The 18081-nt window shown below is 38.5% G+C and overlaps 1 long non-coding RNA gene across 1 annotated transcript in view; it reads left to right on the forward strand.

The window, feature by feature from the left end:
* The first annotated feature begins 6033 nt into the window (after positions 1-6033).
* LOC109365845 overlaps positions 6034-18081 on the forward strand; it is a 118131-nt gene continuing 106083 nt past the window's right edge. Inside the window, exons 1-2 of the long non-coding RNA XR_002111621.1 lie at positions 6034-6627; positions 9670-9844. This is a non-coding gene — a long non-coding RNA (uncharacterized LOC109365845). The remainder of the gene's footprint in view (positions 6628-9669; positions 9845-18081) is intronic.

Genomic DNA, 18081 nt, shown 5'->3' on the forward strand with positions numbered 1-18081 from the left:
TTGAAAATCTAATGGTATGAAATTTATAGTTTAAAAAAAAAAAGACATAGATTTATAGATTTTCTAACTCGCACCCTGATTTTGCATCTATTTGTTTTGCTTGGTGATTCTGATGGATATCAACATGGGATTCTCTAGCACCTGAGATTCAGGACATCTTAGTTTGGATACACAGAGCAGCACAACAATTAAGACTAGGAATGCTCTTTGCCTCTTAAAATTAGAGCATTGTACTTAATAATGGATGAAATAGATTTTCTCTAAAGGAGATACTCTTTTGTTGTGGACTGAAATCAACAAGCACATCTACAGTTATCTGAAAGTTAACCCTCAGATCAGTAGTAACATTTCTAATCTCGTGAAATCAAGTTAAATGTCTCTATGTTTCAATACTTATGAATATACGATAACTTTTTTTCATTGAAAGCATTCCTACTTATGCCTATTGCATTTACCTTTTTTTAAATGTCCTTAGGTTTTTTTAATCAAGAATGTTATATACAGATAATAATACATACTCTGTAGAATATTTGTTACAGTATCCCATCTCCAAACTACCTGTGCTTTTCAGGACTGACATGGAGGCAAGAATTTAAGATTCTCCAAATCAAACTACCTTAACCCTGTGTGCTGAGAAAAAGTCTGAGCACAAGGAGTCTGATTTACCTTGTGTTTGATAAAGTGGGCTCACCCAGAGGAAGAAATGAGAAACATCGATGGATAAGTATGGTGTGATATGGGCTGGAAGACATGGCAGGTTATCAGGAAGGCAGCTCTTGCAGGAAGCCATATTACGTTCTTAATATAGTTTTAGACATTACTTCTCAGTCACTGAAAATGTTAGTAACACTGAACGCCAGTAATGAAGTTCCAGTGATTTTGTTTGTTTGTTTTTAAAAAACATGGGCACAGACAGATTCAGCTGTAGATATAATTTCTAGACTGAGTAATGAGCTTAAAAGGAATCAATATGAAATAAACAGAGAGTTGACTTTCAAATCTGAAACTCAAGTTTGGAACTACCAGCCAAAATAAATATCTGTTTAATCAAATGTATCTTCTCTATTATGCATATTATAATTTCAGGATTCATTCCAATGTACTTTCCAGGTCTTTTCTCTTAGCAATCTAGATATGGTAGCTACTTTTTCCTTTTTTCTTTTCTTTTTTTTCTTTTTTTCTTTTTTTGGCTTTTGAGTGTGTCAGTACCTAAGATAAGACATTGTTTCCAAAGGACTGTTGAATTATAAAAAAAAAAATACATTGCCAAAAAACTCCTGCTAGGGTTAGACATGTGACAGAGAAAAATAAGTCTTGATTTATTATATATACATGCATATACACACATGCACTTCTGTATTCAAATGTACATCAGAATGTTCTCTGAGTAAATTTTTCCAAAGCCACAAAATGAATACTATGTTTTTTAGATCAACATTTGTTGCACAAACATCAGCAATCTAGATAACTCTATATGCTTTCACTGATAAGACAGAAGAATAGATGGAAATGACTTCTTTGATTCTGGTCTTTCCAGCTACTTTGCTTGAAAGCAAGCCAGAAATACTTAGAAAAGAGAATTACTCTGGGCAATTCAGCTTCTTGCCAGAGTCAACATGGTAAATAGATACAGGAATTTGGAATATGACATGACAAATTGAAGTCTTCTGACCATGCAGTTCAGTTTCAAGATTAAGACACAGATTTAAAATATGCTGTTGCCTGAATGCTTATGGCCCAGTCTCTAGAAAGCAGCTGTTCTCTGCATTGCAGCTGGAAAAAAAAAAAAAATAAAAGTCTTTAAAAAATGAAACTGGCAGTAGTTACTCATTCAGACCCTTTGCTATCCTAGTTGCTCTGGTAGTAGGATGCTCAGGTGCTCTGTGAGTGCGGAATCATTTTACATGCAAGAAAAGTAATAGCTGGAAGGAATTCACATAGCTCTAAAACATTTTTGATGTTGAAATCTGTCAGCTCCATCCAACTGGGCTAAATACAGGCTAGAAATCTGAAATGGGATCCAGTGTTCACCCTTAGGAGGTGCAAAATACAACCTCTCGTCCAAGGAAGCATTCACAAAGGTGATGTAGTATTTCTGTGTTTTCCTACTTTTCTAATCCTGGATCATGAACAAAAGTCTTCACTGGCCCAGATCTCTATGCCTGGATGTTCAGCTGGAAAAGCAGAGGACTTAGCTTGAGTAAAATCATGGATAATCTGAATGGAGATCAAAACTAATGTGAGATTAAAGGAGAGGCAATTCATTATTAGTGTTTTTTGAGCACCTCTTAACTTTTTGGCCTGGGCATGATTGTGATATTTCTTCGAAAGGCAGGAAGTACAAGATAAATCACACATGAAAACCTCTTCGTCCGTGATTTGTAACGTAATTTTGTTGACAAACCATATGTATACATTCTGACTTGGAAATGTCAAAATGTTTATTTTCAGTCAAAATATTTCAACAGTTCAGTCTACAAAAATGTTCTGAACCTGATTCTGTGGGGAAAACCATTTGGGCATATAATATTGATTTGCCATGACAATCGTAATTTCCTGAGGAGGAAATTGTGATTTTTTGATCAGCTCCATTAGATATCAAGGTGTTTTATTGCACCGCTGTCCCACAGATAGACATGCTCAAATTTCTGCCAGGTTTCAGCCCACCCATCTACTTAGTATTGTGTGAATGCAAGTTAGACGTGTCTGGCTTGGTGACTGCTCTGTTTGGCGAATAGTCACATAAATAATTGATATTGTAAACATTGGGTTTGAGCTGACAACACATCTAACCAGTAATTGTCGATTAAAACATGCCAAATAGTCCTCTGCATAAGTTTGAGCTGTTTCTGATCTAATTTGTATCTTTTTATAAAAGCTTTCATTCCAGTTATGCTCATTCAGTTATTTGAGATTTACATTAGCAGAAATGAGACAAGGATTTGGCCTATATTTGTTTTTCCCCTTTTTAAACAGAACTACTCTCTCTTCCTTTGGATGGGACAGGTCACATCCAGACTTGATTAAACTGGTTGTATTTGGATTGAGGGACAGTCTGCATTTCCATGACTGAGTACTTGGGGTATTTATAACAGTCTACCCACAAAAGCAACTGTCTTGAGCAATAGGCTGAAGGCTGGGGTAATTAGATAGTGCTGAGGACCCTTCCTTCAGACTCCTGCTGGCTAGCTGAAAGCCAGCACGGGTGATCATTGCTATGCTGTCATAGCAGCAGCAGAGACGCGCTATTAATTATGGTCTTCAGATCTAATCTTTCTGGAAGGATATCCCTTTTTGTTTTTGTTTGTTTGTTTGTTTTTGTTTGTTTTTTGTTTTTTGTTTTCTTTCTAAAAACCCATTCTGTAAATGACCTGGCTTTTACATCTTGAATTTGTCATTTGTGGCTGACTTCAAAGAAGAGATGGCACTATGCATTTAATGATACGATGTGCTGGGCACAGTCTGAATGGCAAATACATGCAGTTGTTGAGATGGCAGGAGAGGAAAGGACTTTGATACAGTGTGTTCACAATGCAGAGGATCTTCAGCAAGCAGACTCTGCTGTAAACATTTAGGAAGGAAATGGGCAATATGCCAGCAGAGTTTGTGAGTGATACACAAGGTGCAATCAAGCTTCTGGCTTGATTAATGTGTGCAAGAGATGCAGGCAATCCATTGCTGTCATGTTAATATTAATTAATGACCAACAATGCCTAGCTCACTAGGTTTGATCGTGCAGATCTGTTAATTCACTTACTCCCAAGGTTTGCTTTAGCAGATGGAAAAGGATTATTTTGCCATACTTTCAATGGCAATTCAAGTCTATTTTTATCTCTTTTTTGGCTTGTGTGTCAGAGACTGCCACCTGTTTTTTGCAGGTTGTTTTCAGCACTGCAGTCTAGATTAAAAATTGGCCTAGTTTGTGCTTCATGGAAAAGGAATTTGTTGCTCTAGCACAGAATAATGAGAATATCCAGATCCAGCGCTGGTGTCCAGCCCTCTGCAGTTGTGTGAACTCTGGCTGCAGCAAGCAGTTCTGGGTCATCAGGATCCCCAGTGTGGGGCTGCGCAGTCTCCTCTACAGGCTGTTCAAGCTTCCTGGTTTTGGCATGGAGTTCTATAGAATAGGGTGGGTTTATGAGCTTACTGTCTGCATAGTTCCATTCAGTACTGGCTTAAATGTCTGTGTGAATAAGAATGCATTAAGAGAAGACCCGGAGAGTCATAATGACTCTTGAGAACATTAAAAAATTCTAGGCGGACAGCTTTAGGACCGGGAGTTACTCACTTTCAATCTCACTGAGGTTTAGCAGGAGTTAGTCTGGTTTGAGAGTTTATCATCCACCGCTCCTTACATTAGAGTGGACTTTGTCCTTCTGATGTGAATTTCAGTTAGTTTCTTTGCCTACTGCGGCTCTTGCTCCAACATCTCTGAATCAGTCTTGGTAGTTATTCCATGTGACTGCATTTACAAGCACCTGAGTCCCTTTCTGGACCTATTCAAGAACTATGAACTCCTATATATACCTTTTTTGTTGTTGTTCTCTTGCAACAATTAACTTGTAACTTGGTCTTCAATTTTGCTGAATTTGATACTTACTTTACTGTAAACACCCATTTGTTCCACTGGGCAACACAGCTCTCTGAACATCTGGGAATCATCACGTGTCATGAATGACGATGTATCCTTGCTGTTTGACTAGCACAATGCCAGATCTGATCAGTGGAAGAAATGTGTCAGGGCAAAGATTAATACACACTGGTTTGTGACTGGTGACTCACAGGGTAAACTCGATTCTCTCTTTGATGATCCAAGGTCTGCATTTTTCCTCTCCCATTTTGGTCCTGGTTTATAGCACAGAAACTTGTACTAATGGCTCCAGAGCTTTTGATAGCTGAATCTGAACACTTCGCTTCAGTCTGGTCCAACACCTCTAACTGAACTGTCACTTGTGTATGCCACAGCTGCACACAAATCTTTCTTCTGGAGAAGGTTTGCTACCCTTAGGCTAAATAACCAATGAGAACTCGGTCGTATTTCCTCTGCACGTTGTAGTGCACGTTGAACAGTATCTTCGAGTGCCCTCTGTCTGGAGGATTAAAGAACAACTTTCTAACAAAATAGAACAAAACAAAGGCATCAGTATTTTATTTCCTTGTTACAGTTTCATACTGATTTCTGTTTGAAACACCAGCTGGTTTCACATTCCTGCCCACCCATGCTTCAGCAACACCATGAAGCTGATACTGGAAGGAGCATTTTTACAGGCATAAGTGAAACTCACAGATTTCTTTCAGCTCTGGCCCTCTGTGTAAGCTCTCCCTGCCCTTAGAGGGAGAATAACAAATAAATAAAATACATTTCTTTTCTACTTGGACCTGCGGTATCTTGGGCAGAAGATAATAAAGAAAATATTCAAGTTCTATATTCAAGGTGCAAAAGCGCTTCTTTGGGCACAGTGGATTGAGGCAGAGATTTTTGCTGTGGCCATTTGTTGCCTTTCAATTATGCCATTAAGTTCTTGGCACACAGAGCTATTCATATTTATATTTCCTTGGGTGAAGAACAAACTGGAGTATGAATCAAAGCCCTCTGGAGAGCGCTGGCCACTTGTGTATGCACACAGGGGCTGTCTTCTGCCCAAGATACCGCAGGTCCAAGTAGAAAAGAAATGTATTTTATTTATTTGTTATTCTCCCTCTAAGGGCAGGGAGAGCTTACACGGAGGGCCAGAGCTGAAAGAAATCTGTGAGTTTCAGCAGTTTGTTCCCTGCCTGATTCCGGCAAGGGTTCCAGTCTACTGGAGAAGCAGCAATGAATACAGCCAATACTATATTCCTTCACATTTCTCTCTAACCCTGAACAGAAATTTGGGGCTGAAACACAATGTAAGGGTTATGTAAAGCTGGAGGTTTCAGAGGAGGTCTCTCCAGGTGCAGAAACATTCAGGAGTTTCTAGACAGAAACTCTGGGATTGTGAAAAGGTCAACTATGTTCATTTATACCCTTGTTGGTTTTTTTCTGTTGTTGTTTGTTTACCTATTGTCATGAATTTTTATGATTTTTAATGGCTTTTTTTTCTTTCTAGGAACTGCATTAACTCTAATTACGGCTTACCATATCTCTGTTCATTATTACACATTTGGTGAGCAGAGAGCAGGAAAAAAAGAAAGAGAAATTATTAGTCTTTTTAGAGAGGGAACTATTGTGATGGTCATTAGAAGGGAAGTATGGTATTTTGTCTGTGAAATTTGTCAGAATGAGGCTAGGCTGGAGACAAGTGAGCAATAATGAGGCTCTTGAAACCTGTCTGCAGGTGTGTAGCAGTGAAATAACAGGCAGGTGCAGAGAGTGAGTCTTTAATCAGAGTTTTGGCAGGGATCTCGTTCATGATCTGCCATTTGGCTTATGTGCCAAGGAGAAAATTCTGTAGCAAAGGACTTGGAACACAAAATGCAACTTCTGTTTGAGCAGAAATTTCTTTCTTTCTTCTTCGTCTCTTTTTTGTTTGTTTGTTTAATTTTCAGTGTACTACCATCTCAGAAAGCTGAAGGCTTGTTCATAATAGCAGGAAGAAATGACTATGGCTCCTTGTCTGTCTGAGGATAGCTGGCTCTAATCTAGAGGTAAATGCGTATGTCAACATTTTCCATAAATACTGCACTGAAAAAAAAAATGTTTTCAGACAAATCTGTTTTAGCAACAGTTGTGATTTATTTTGGATTCCTTACCAGTAAGTAATTGAGCAGGTTAAGTAAAATTTGTGTCGCATTCAGGGACAATGCAAGCTCCAACACACCACTGGAAATGAGTGGGGAAAAGGTATTTTTAACATTGCAAAATTTCAGTGTTTTGTTTAATTAGTGTATATCAAATTAAGACAAAGAACAGAAGTATCAACATCTGTGCTCTGAGAGATGTGAAGAGGAAATAAGTATATAGCAAAAAAAAAACCTTGCTTCATGGGGTGTATAGAGGTGAACAAAGCATATGGCTGTGGTGAATGGCTCAGACAATCACTACTTATAGTTATTACCAATCACAACAACTTAATTAGTGACTACTCATTTTAAGACAACTGCGAGACACCTGTTGACAATTTGTAAAGTGAAGAAGGATGAATGGCATTTTCATTCATTTGGCCCAAACCAAATAGTACATCACAGTCTTCTGCCTTCACAAATCAAATCTGGAGCCTTTGCAGCAGCAGCAACTTGCTGAACTGAAAAGCCAAAAGCAAAAAAATTGACATTTATATACCACTGTCAGACCATTTTGGATGCTTGTCATTTGCATCAGTATTTTTTCCATTAGTCCACAAATTCCATAGTTCATCATTTCCCAATTCCCTACATCTTGACTGTACTGTACTACACTGCTTGGTGTCCTGAAAACAGTAGAGCTTCTAAAGCAGACATTTTCACGTCCTTCCCTTCCTCCCTCCCTCCCTCTCTTAAGAGACTTCTGAAGACGGATGTCATTATGCTTTGTGTGTCTTACTATATTCAAGTAAGAAAGTGGTGTTGCAGTTTCTTGCCATGGGGAATGAATAGGGCTGAAATTTCCAATCTTGCAGGTCCTGCACCAGGACCTGAGACTTCCACAGTAGCTGAGAGAGTGCCTTAGCTGGCAAACTGTCAGGTACTCAGGTGTGAACCTCTCTCTCTGCTACATTAAACTTTGAGGAGGGTATGTTGCAAGCTGGGGCAAAATTAATGTGGCTATCTGATCAACAGAAAGATCTATAGCTCTACACTCATCATATAGGCATGAAACTCCCCGCATGCCTTACACAGGGGATTCTTGGAGCTGCTGTGAATTGGTCTAAGCAACAGGTTGTTCAGACCCCCTCCAAGTTTAAGCCCAAAGGGCACTGCAGGAATCTTCTGTGTGGTCTAGCACAGTCTTTGACAATATTTGTAGGGTTATACTTATCCTGCTAGCTTGTTTGCAGCAAGAGCTGTGTGGTCTTCACAGTGTTCTTTGAAGTTAGTGCAGAGTCACGAGGACACAATCAAGGTGAGCTCAGGAAGGCTGATTTCAAGTGAACCTACAGCATTAGGGAGGATAACAGGTCTCAGTGCTTGCTATGTACTTTATGCTCAAAATAGAGAAAATACATGATAAAATAAAGCTATGCCTGAAAAGTACTGTGTGAAAATGTTATAGCTGAGATAAATTTTAGCTAGCAAAACATCTCTGAGGAGCAGGGCAGTAAAAGCTCAGAGTTTTTAGTTATACCAGGCTGGTGTGTCTTAGTATGCTTTTGGGGTAAGCAAGAGAACATGAATATCCAGCAGGGCTGTAATCTAAAGTCTTGGAATAGTTTGGATTTTTTCGTATTCAGCTGGTTAGGGTGGTAGGACAAGGGGAAATGATTTCAAACTAAAAGAGGTGAGATTTAGGCTGGATGTAAGGAAAAAGTGTTTTACAATAATGGTGTGAGGCTCTGGCATAGGTTGTGCAGAGATGTGGAAGCCCTTCAAGTCAGGCTGGGCAGGGCTCTGAGTAACCTGGTGGAGCTGTAGGTGTCCCTGTTTGTTGCAGGGGGATTGGACTAGATGGCCTTTAAAGGGCCTTTCCAACTCAAATGATTCTATGATTCTAATATGTCTTTCAGGTCCCTATTCTGCTCCAAATTTTCTAGCATATTATGGAGAAGTCATTCATCTTCTCAGGGGCTCCATATTAGATGAGGATTTCAACATCACTGTGGGCCAAAACTTCTGAGGTGCTCACAGAAGGCTTATGGGAGCTACTGAAGTTTTAAATACACTGTATCATATTATTTTTCTATTGCTGAGGTGAACGCAACCATCAGTCGTATGATTACTCAATTTCAGTATTCAGTAAATGATAACCACTCTACAAAAGAAAACTTCTGGCAGGGTTAACTTATCGCTGGTTCTCTGTTATCTCTATTGCTCTATTCTGTTTGTCATGTGGACCACATTAGATCAGAGTAGTTCCTTGATAAATTTAGGAGAAGGGAAGGTAAATTGAGATGTCCAGTGGAAGGTAAAAAGCATGCATGTAGTACAGTAGAAGTAGATGCTATTTGCTAGCAAGGGTTGATTTTATCAGCAGAAAGGAAGCAACTTTATTTCAATAGTATTGTAAGGATGCTGGCCCAGCAGTTTCAGACAGAAAAAAACAATTGAAGGAATTACAGTAAAATGGCAATTCTACAGCTAAACAAAAGTAAGACGAAAGTTAGCAGTAGCTGTTGAATTTAGTCTGAGTGCTGTTTCGTTGAAGTTAAGGGGTAGAAACACTTCTGTAGTTACCCCATGCAGATTTAGAGTTGGTTACTGTTCAAGATATACGACTTAAGCTCCATGAAATTTCTGACCAGTGTTTAGCAGTATAGATGTATGAGTGAACATAAAATATTTTCCTCCATTTCTACTTTAATTTGTCTGATAAAAGTCTCTCAAAGGCTGCATCTCCTAGCCTGCTGATACAGAACATATGGTGCAAAACTACATTTTGTCTTAAGTGCAAAGTGAAAGCTTATATTATGGATTACTTTGCAAGTAATTATATCAATTATTAATTAAACCTGCTTAATTGATCTTAGCATAAGTGCAAAGCCAAGTATAATTATCAGTATTGATGCTGGAACAGTTCCATCACATGCTCTTCATATCTTTCTTTATCTCTTTTAGGTGATCTCAAAGAAAAATACTCAAGGGGAATTCGGGGACCAGAGGTTTAATGGTTGCGGTTTTATAATCTTTATCAGAGCATTGAGGCTTGAATAGGAAGATAGGAGTAGTCACCTCCAAGATTTCTGTCACCTCAATCAACCTTCAAGAGAAAATCATCGCAAGAGAGCCTCTGGTATGTCTGATTTAATCCATATCTAGAGAATGTTATATAATTTTGTGATATTAACACCTTGCAAGCTCTAGCCACAGGTCAGGAATTTGCTGTGATAAATAAGAAATGAAAACAAAAAGCAAGTCTTTTTCTAAAACAAACAAACAAACAGGCCATTCCAAAAGGGTGGTGTCTTATCTAAGTTGTTTTGTACATGTTTGTTGTATTGCATGATTACATAAATTCCTGAGATGTGCAGTTGACCCAATCTTTGCAAGGAACTGGAAGCTCTGAAAATTGAGATAATCCTAGTTTTTTTCTGAGAATTAAGAGACTTGGAGAATGTACAAGTCCTTGTGTATCTAGGTGGTTTGAGTAATATATAATGGCCATTAGGTCAAGAGGTGATGATTATAAAGAATCTGTCTTAATTATGCTCTTGACAGTGTGTATTAAATGCTGTAATGTGATATATTCTCATTGCAGACCCTAGTATGATAACTATTAATCTGTAGATTTAATTCGTTTTCATCTGTTTCTTTAATTTTGTGGGAAGAGATTGGAAAGATTTCAGAAAGGTAAATACCACTGGTGTTCTATGAGCTTTGCAACCTTGGCCATATTGGTGTCACACTGGAGCACGTTAGGGAATATGGTCCTTCCTAAACTGCAGAGTTCAGAGCTTAATTGCTGTGCCTCTGTCCCTGTTCGTCTAAAATAGAACATGAGCTAATTCAAGTTATGGCCAGCACCAGCAGAGAGGGAAAAGGCTGTTCAAAGTATCAGTTCTGCTGAAGCATTATCTGTGGTTGTATACTACATTCCCTGTACTAGCCATCTGAAACAGATGTTTACTTGTATCGGGACTGTCCATGTTGTTAGTGAGGTTGCCGTGGAAGCATGCTTACTACACAGTTGGCTGGGTATTGCACATCTGGTCAAGGTCTTGAGCTTTATTTCTCTTTTGTCTGGTTTGGGACTTCAGAAGCATATACTCATATTAAGCCCAGGGCTGTCTTTGTTCTATGAGGCTGCCCCAGCTGGAACCTGTTGCTGGTTGACACAGTAAGATCTTGTGTTGAGACTGTTATATTCTTTGGCATATTACACTGCATTTACATCTTTTAATTCACCCCAGCAAACAGATGGGTTGTTTTAAGAACCATGTGTAAGAGCTTTCATTAAAACCATTAAATGACACCAGATGGGGATGCAGAATACTGCAACAGGGCTGCTTACTACCATGTTGGACTTCTTGAGACATATTTGGAGGTGGAAGCTCTTGTTGCCACTATACTTCTGTTCTGCCCTAACGTGTGCTTGCCTGCATTGCAGTGACCCAAACATTTCTGGCAAATACACTCACTATGGCAAATATGATTTTGGTAGATATTTTTTACAACAAAGAAATGTCTAATTCATTTGAAACTGAATGTTTTGGGTTTTTTTTTTCTTCTCGTAAAGGTCCATTCTCGAGTTTTGCCTTTAACTAAGCAAAAAAAGCAAACAAACAAAAAAATAACTTTGCTGAGGATATTCACTGCCAGAATAACTTATGAAACAGTGCTCATTAAAGTGCCACTGAGGTGTTCTCAGGTATCCCAGCTATACTCGCTCCTTAAGTATACCAGCGTCTAGAGAGTATGCCAATGGCTTTAGAAAGATAAGAGGGATAAGTTTCAGTAAGAAAGCAGATTAGTGGATCTAATGAATCTTGACCTCTTTGGTTCAGATATTTAACTGAAACTGATTCAAAAAATTTGTTTTTGATTTGGGCTGGAAGTCTTGTGAAATAGATCCTTCTATTGGGAGTTTTTTCAGCCACTTCAATTCCTGAAAGAGTGAAAATATCTTCCTGATGGTATGACAGTTGTTTGGTTCTTCTTATTTATGCATCTAGCATCTGCTGGAGAGTGACTACAATACTGAATAAAACTTCACTGTATTTATTGCAATATACTTATATTGAACAACAGAATTCCTAAACAATGATATTTTAGAGCCATTGGAGGTCAGTTTTTTAAAAGTTTTACCTAGAATTTAGGACACGTTTACAAATATGGAAGCAGTTCATTTTTGTAGATACCAGTTTATCCTTTAGGTAAATACACAATGTTTTACTTCAGTGTTATAAAAAGATAATATGTAATCATTTTTTATGAAATTCTTATCTGAAAAACAGCCTAAATTTTAAGAGATTTTTAGAAGAGTTAAGTAACGTGAAAGGAAACTAAACAGTGCAATTGAGGCCATGAATGAACATGAATTTATTTTAGTATTTTCTGAGAGGAAAGCATACTGCATTTTAGTTTAACAATGGAACCCCCAAAATCTGCTTTACCCAGGGATAGCACAGCAGTATTTTCCCACATATACAAAAATTTGCTTCAGATTCTTATATAACTTTATAGTAGAAAGCTTCATTATATCTTATTTTCCTTTATTGTAATGGATAATACAACCACTTGTTTATGCTGAATTCTTCAGATTCTATAAAGAAACCCTTTCCTTGCTGAGAAAAAATTAAAAACTTCTATTTCACATCCCTATCACAAATTAAAATTTAGTAGTTCAGCATTCAGTGAAACTGGAATTCTGTGAATTTCTTTAGCTGAAAGTCTGCTCTTGGAATAGAGATCAAATATATTCTTTGAATTAAATATACTGGATTTGCTTTTTGATATGACTGCAAAGTGATTCATTTTCAATCCTGTGATCACTCAGCTGTAATTAGCCATAGGAATTGAGGGGCGTGAAATGTTTTAAGGCAGTTGGTGAGTCTGACTGACTCAGTCTTTCCTACGAGTCTCGTTCACTGGCTGGTCTTTCCCCTGTGTACCTACACTCAGCTGATTCTCCTGGTACCTCATTTCAGACTAAACATCCCTGTGTAGCCTCATGGGAGGCAAACTGCTCTATAGATTCTAGTCTGGTACAAAGAGAAGTATTTAAATGCCTTTTGGTTCTAGCTCTATAAATTAATGTCAGCGTACTTCTAGGTTTTAGCTTTAAATGAAAATCTTTAATGCATTTCAGAAACTTACAGTACTGAACTGTGCACTCTTTTCCAAAGCTAAAATTCAGCTCTAGGTGTCATCTATTTCACCCATCAGCATATTTGGACAGTTTTATGACTCTAAATTCTCTCTATTTGCTTCACTACCTGAAATTCCTGTCTTCAGACTAGTTCTGACAGTGTGGACTGAGAGTCCCAGCTACCAAGAGCACATCAGAGTAGATGTGCATCCATACAAGCAAGTGTGTAAACACAAAGACCAGCACTCAAGCTTTACCTTCTGGTGAACTCTGCCATTTACTAATTTATCCCTGTTCAAAGTTTTCTCTTGTCTTTCCCTTCTTCTGTGATTTCTTCCCTTAAAATCTGTGTGGCCTGGCTTCTAGTTCCCAACCGGAGCAATTTCTAGTACAGCAGTTTCACCTTGAGCTTTGAATAAAAGTCAGCAGAAAAGTCCCACAGATTCCTTGAACCCTGTTGTAGGAAGGAAGGAGGAATACTGCAGGTGTTGAGCTAATGTTATCAAGCTACCTTAAGCAAGAGAAGATAAGAGAAAGCACTGTATTTACGGTTTCTGGCATATAAAATAGTGCAAGTCCTGTTTGAATGCTTCAGAAATTAGTATCAGATGACTTAGGAACCTCTGGCATATTTGAATCTTAAGTGGTTACAGAAAGTTTTGCTCAGGTTTTCCTTCAGTAGTTGTATGTGTTTCTGTTTATTTGAAGGCAAGTTTGTAAAGTTTATGAATTCTCAGGAGAGTGGAAAAAATCCTGCTCTCACTGAGACTGAAAGGCAACGGGGAGGCAGAGCTTTTCTGAGGTCAGTGTGTGTCCATCTGTGTAAGCTCCTGCAGAAAGATTTGACTGCTCAGTCTAGTGTTGCTGTTATTCATGAGCATGGTCTTACTGCTGCTATGCAGTCAAGGCAAAGGGTCAGCTTCAAATTAACATAGTTTTTGTCTTCAAATAAGGGTTATTGCATGAAGCACCTACATGAAAACTATAAATGGTGGAGAAAACAAAAAGGTAAAGTAAAAATGACTGTTACTATACTTAAGGCATTGCTGTCATCAGAGCACCAAGAAGAATGTGGTGCAGAGGTGTTTCAACAGCTCAGAGATTGTTTCCATGCTTTGTTGTTGTTTGTTTGTTTGTTTTTTAATTCGCCTGCATCTGACCTGATTGTAAAGCCTATGCCTTGATGGACAAGCACTGCAGTGGGGACCACTAGCCTCCAGATGGGGCAGAGGAGCCTTCTGAGCTGCCCACCCTGTGGCCTCACCAGGCTCCCACTGTTTCCAACCCTGGCTTTGATAAAGGATGCTCTTCTGCCGGATCCTTGCTGTTATAGTTGTTTTTCCTACAGTTGTAGGAAAAGCAGTACTTTTTAATCTCCTTGAGGTCTCTTGAGTCTTAGGGGAATAATAACTCATTGGGGTGGTTGGAGCTTGAGAGGGACTTGGAGTTTTATTTCTGTAGTTCCCTGGCAGTATCTGTTACCCTTGGGACAGGACGAGGAGGAGTTCCACCTACAACAGGAGTCAGAAATCCTCTTCTACAGAACCAGCCAGGCCAAAAGGCCTCCATCCACACTAGTTCTCTGGGAGCAACTCACTTGTCATTCAAGGAATCTCTAAGATAAGAAAGAGATTTGGTAAATGGTTTTCTTACAGACTCTCCTGGCTGCATTGCTAGCATTTCCACTGATCAAAAAAACAGACGCAAAGGTGAATAAAAGTAAACAAGTGAATAAATCTTTGCATTTAGAAATAATGGTGGTTGGGGAAATCCCCCTCCATTCATAATTATCAACCCTATCTTTTTCTACTTTGTGGGAATAACGATCTCATTCTCCTAAAAATTGTTAGCATATATAATTTTTCCATACAACTCAGCTTCTTTTACTCTATGTGCAGGTCTTATGTATGGTAAAATTAGTTGTATTTTCTTAAGTATTTCAACTTATCTGGTTTCCAGGAAAACTTTTCTGTCCTGTTGGAAATCAACCCTTGTCTTAGATGTCTTAGATTTTCATTATTATCTCCCCCAAACATGTTTTCTTATAAAACTAAGAGAATGTTTTGCTTGAAATAGTCTTTGGAGAAAGAGAAGTTATTTTCTCAAGTGCTAAAGTGCAGACTTAGAAGTTAGTACAGTGTTCTGAAGACTGTTGAAATCTCAGGATGAAGTTCTGTGTATGAATATAATGTTCAGATTATCAGCTCAGACTTAATTTTCCAATATTCTCATTTCTGGTTATTTAGTTTCATGCATTCAGATATTCTTTTCAACTGTTGATTCAGTATATGCTACCAGTAACACTGTCAAGGGTCCTGAATCACGTGGGACCTATGGAGTAGTAGCTGCCATAGGGCTAATTCCTATTGCACTTCTATGTGACTTAAACTGTAACAGTCTGTATCCTTAATGCTCTGGTGCTTAATCCCTGTTGTAAATTGTGGGGCACAGTGCCCAGATTATGCTCAGACAGTACCTTTAAATGTTCCTAAATACCCTGCGGGTATTTGGAGAAATTATCTGTTCTGTGCAATTCTTCAGTTTCTTTTAACAAGAATGTTAATATAATCCATGTTAGAGTTCAGCGAAAGTTATTTGGCTTGCTTGTTAGCATGTGTGAATAAATGTGTATATAATTTGCACCAGAAATATAGATTAATGTTTGCAGTATACATTAAAAGACATGTAGCTAGTAACTTGTTTGCATTTTCAAACTGTCATGCAAAAATGCGTATACATATATGTATGTAGTGTGTATGTATGTGCATTTTTACAAGGAATATGTCCTTCAGTGTTTCTGTGATTTCAGTGGGTTGAATGAAACACCCATGAGAGCTTGCCAGCTATACTGACGCAAGCTCCAGGCTCATCCTATAAACATTTACGCTTCTGAGTAACTTCAGTCACGTACAAACGCTGGGACGAAAGAGGTCTTATGGGTCACTAATTCCAGTCCTGTGGTATGACAGCAAGTCATATAGTGCTTCTCATAAAATGGCCAAGCTTCATTCTAAAGCTTCCTGAGTTTTCGCCTGCCATCCCTTCTACTGGAAAGCTTTTCCATTACCTTGTTCAGTTGCTAGTTAAAAACTCTTGCTTCATTTTCAGCCTCAGGTTAGTCATGGATGGTTTCTACCAGTTTGTTCTTGTGTCAATATTTTTAAGTACTTCTTCTTCCTCCCTGGTGTTTACTCAATGAGAACAATCATTCAGCTGAAGTTATTTATGTGCATTTGCAGCTTTAGGTCCTTGGGGGTGGATGTTCACATGTATTTTACTTACATACAGATAAACAAGAGAATGGCTTTACAAGACAACCCTGTCAGAATGATTAAAACAAAGTGGGATCCTGTAGTAAATGAGATAAGGATTGTCTCTGAAACAAGCGTCCTTCAGTGTACAGCTATTTCTGGACAATTGCAGCAGGCTAGCTTTGCATCGGTGTGATTTATATCAGGACAAGACTCTTGCTCTTATAAAACATAGGGTGCCACAGCCCAGCATGGATCTGTTCATTGTGAAAGAAGACATCTGAGTCTGCCTCCTATTTTTCTAGCAATCAATCATATCTCAGCTGGCAGAGCTGTTCATTCCATCTTTGGGTCTGAACTGAAACAATGGGTTACACTTTGGTATTATTCATTTTGCACTGGTATTTGTCATAGGTTAATTAATTTTTCAAAGATGTATTTTCTTTCCTTTATAATCCTGTAACTTCTGCATTTTCTGTGCCTGAAACAGTCAGGATTTGGGATGCCTATTTCAGGTCCAGTATGTTTAATTTGAGGTAGAATGGGCTATGGGAGAGCTGGACCTTCTTTTCCCACCTTCCCCTGGGCAATCACTCTCTGGCAGCATCCAGCACAGGGCGGACTTTTGCTTCTTTGCAGTGACGTCAGAATAAGGAGAGGAAAAAAGGAATTCATATGTCATATGAATTGGCCACTTGACTTCTCTATCCCTTCTCTGAAAGTAAAATATTGAGTGACATGGGAGGGAAGAAGGCAGCAGAAGTTGTACAGTGATGGCAGTGAGTAAAAGCTGACATGGGAGATTATATGAATGTTTTGGGCTCAAAAATCATCACATCAGCTAACAGTCTTAGCAAAGAAACCAAGGACTGTATGAGACGAATCTTTGTGGGGATGCTTTTCCTAAAACTGGCTTGATTTGCCATCTGCCAGCTTGTGCCCAATACCTGGATATGCTATGTGGACTTATTCCAAAGGACTGCTGCACTGGCATTAACTTGACTCAATATTTTAAAAAAGAGATTCCTAATTAAAACCTAGTTTTAAATAACTGGAAATTAAGCTGAAAAATAATATGGATAGAAAGCTATTTTTTTTTTTTCTGTAAGAGGGCAGAGGAAATAAGTTTCCTGTGCTTTCTACTAGCTACTCAGATTCATTTGTGCATACTCAGAAATAGAAAGTTGCTGGTGGTGCAGCAGTATCAAAGGTGGCATTTTGGACAACACTGCCATACTCTTGGAATAACCCCTTAATAAAATGAAAGGAGATTTTCTTAAGGATGTTGGCATTGCAAACTGGCTCTCTATAGCTATATTAGAAAGTTGTTGGCAGCCTGATCCTGCATTGCCAGGTGATTTGTGCAGCAACTTGTAACAGCAGTTAAGCAATGAAGTCAGGTGCCCTTCCCAGAGGCCACAGATGAATCACTGAACTACAGGCATGGAAGTGAGATGGGAGCAGTGTGGATACATGCTAATGAAGACAAGAGATGGGAGAAGTTGAGGTGATCAGTGAACCCAAAGAACATGCCTTGGTGTTTTTGTTTTAAGCTAAATGCAAATGGTGGTAACTGGAGGATAAAGATCAGGACCCCAATTAAGAAATTGTTTGGGCAAGCATCAATTGAGAGTAGCTTAGCAGATGGTTATCAGTGGAGTTTCATTGATAAGAAGTGCTTGGAGGTTGGAAAAGGCCACCCATCTATTCCATTCCTAGTTCCCTGGTCTCTAAAGTGAAGCCTTCTTTGTCAGTCACCTATGGCTTCTGATGTTCATAGTTTAAACCACCTGAATGAAATTCAATTCTCACCATAAATATTGGTAGTATTCACAAAGGTTTATCAGAGCTTATTCTTAAGCATAGCTAAATAACATAGAAGAGATACCCTATATTTTTTCTCCACAAATTTCATGTAGTCTTGGCTTTCCTGGCAGATCATGCAGAGATTTTCAATGAAAGGCAACCTGT

Source organism: Meleagris gallopavo, chromosome 2, assembly GCF_000146605.3.
Source record: "Meleagris gallopavo isolate NT-WF06-2002-E0010 breed Aviagen turkey brand Nicholas breeding stock chromosome 2, Turkey_5.1, whole genome shotgun sequence".
Taxonomy (NCBI): Eukaryota; Metazoa; Chordata; class Aves; order Galliformes; family Phasianidae; genus Meleagris; species Meleagris gallopavo.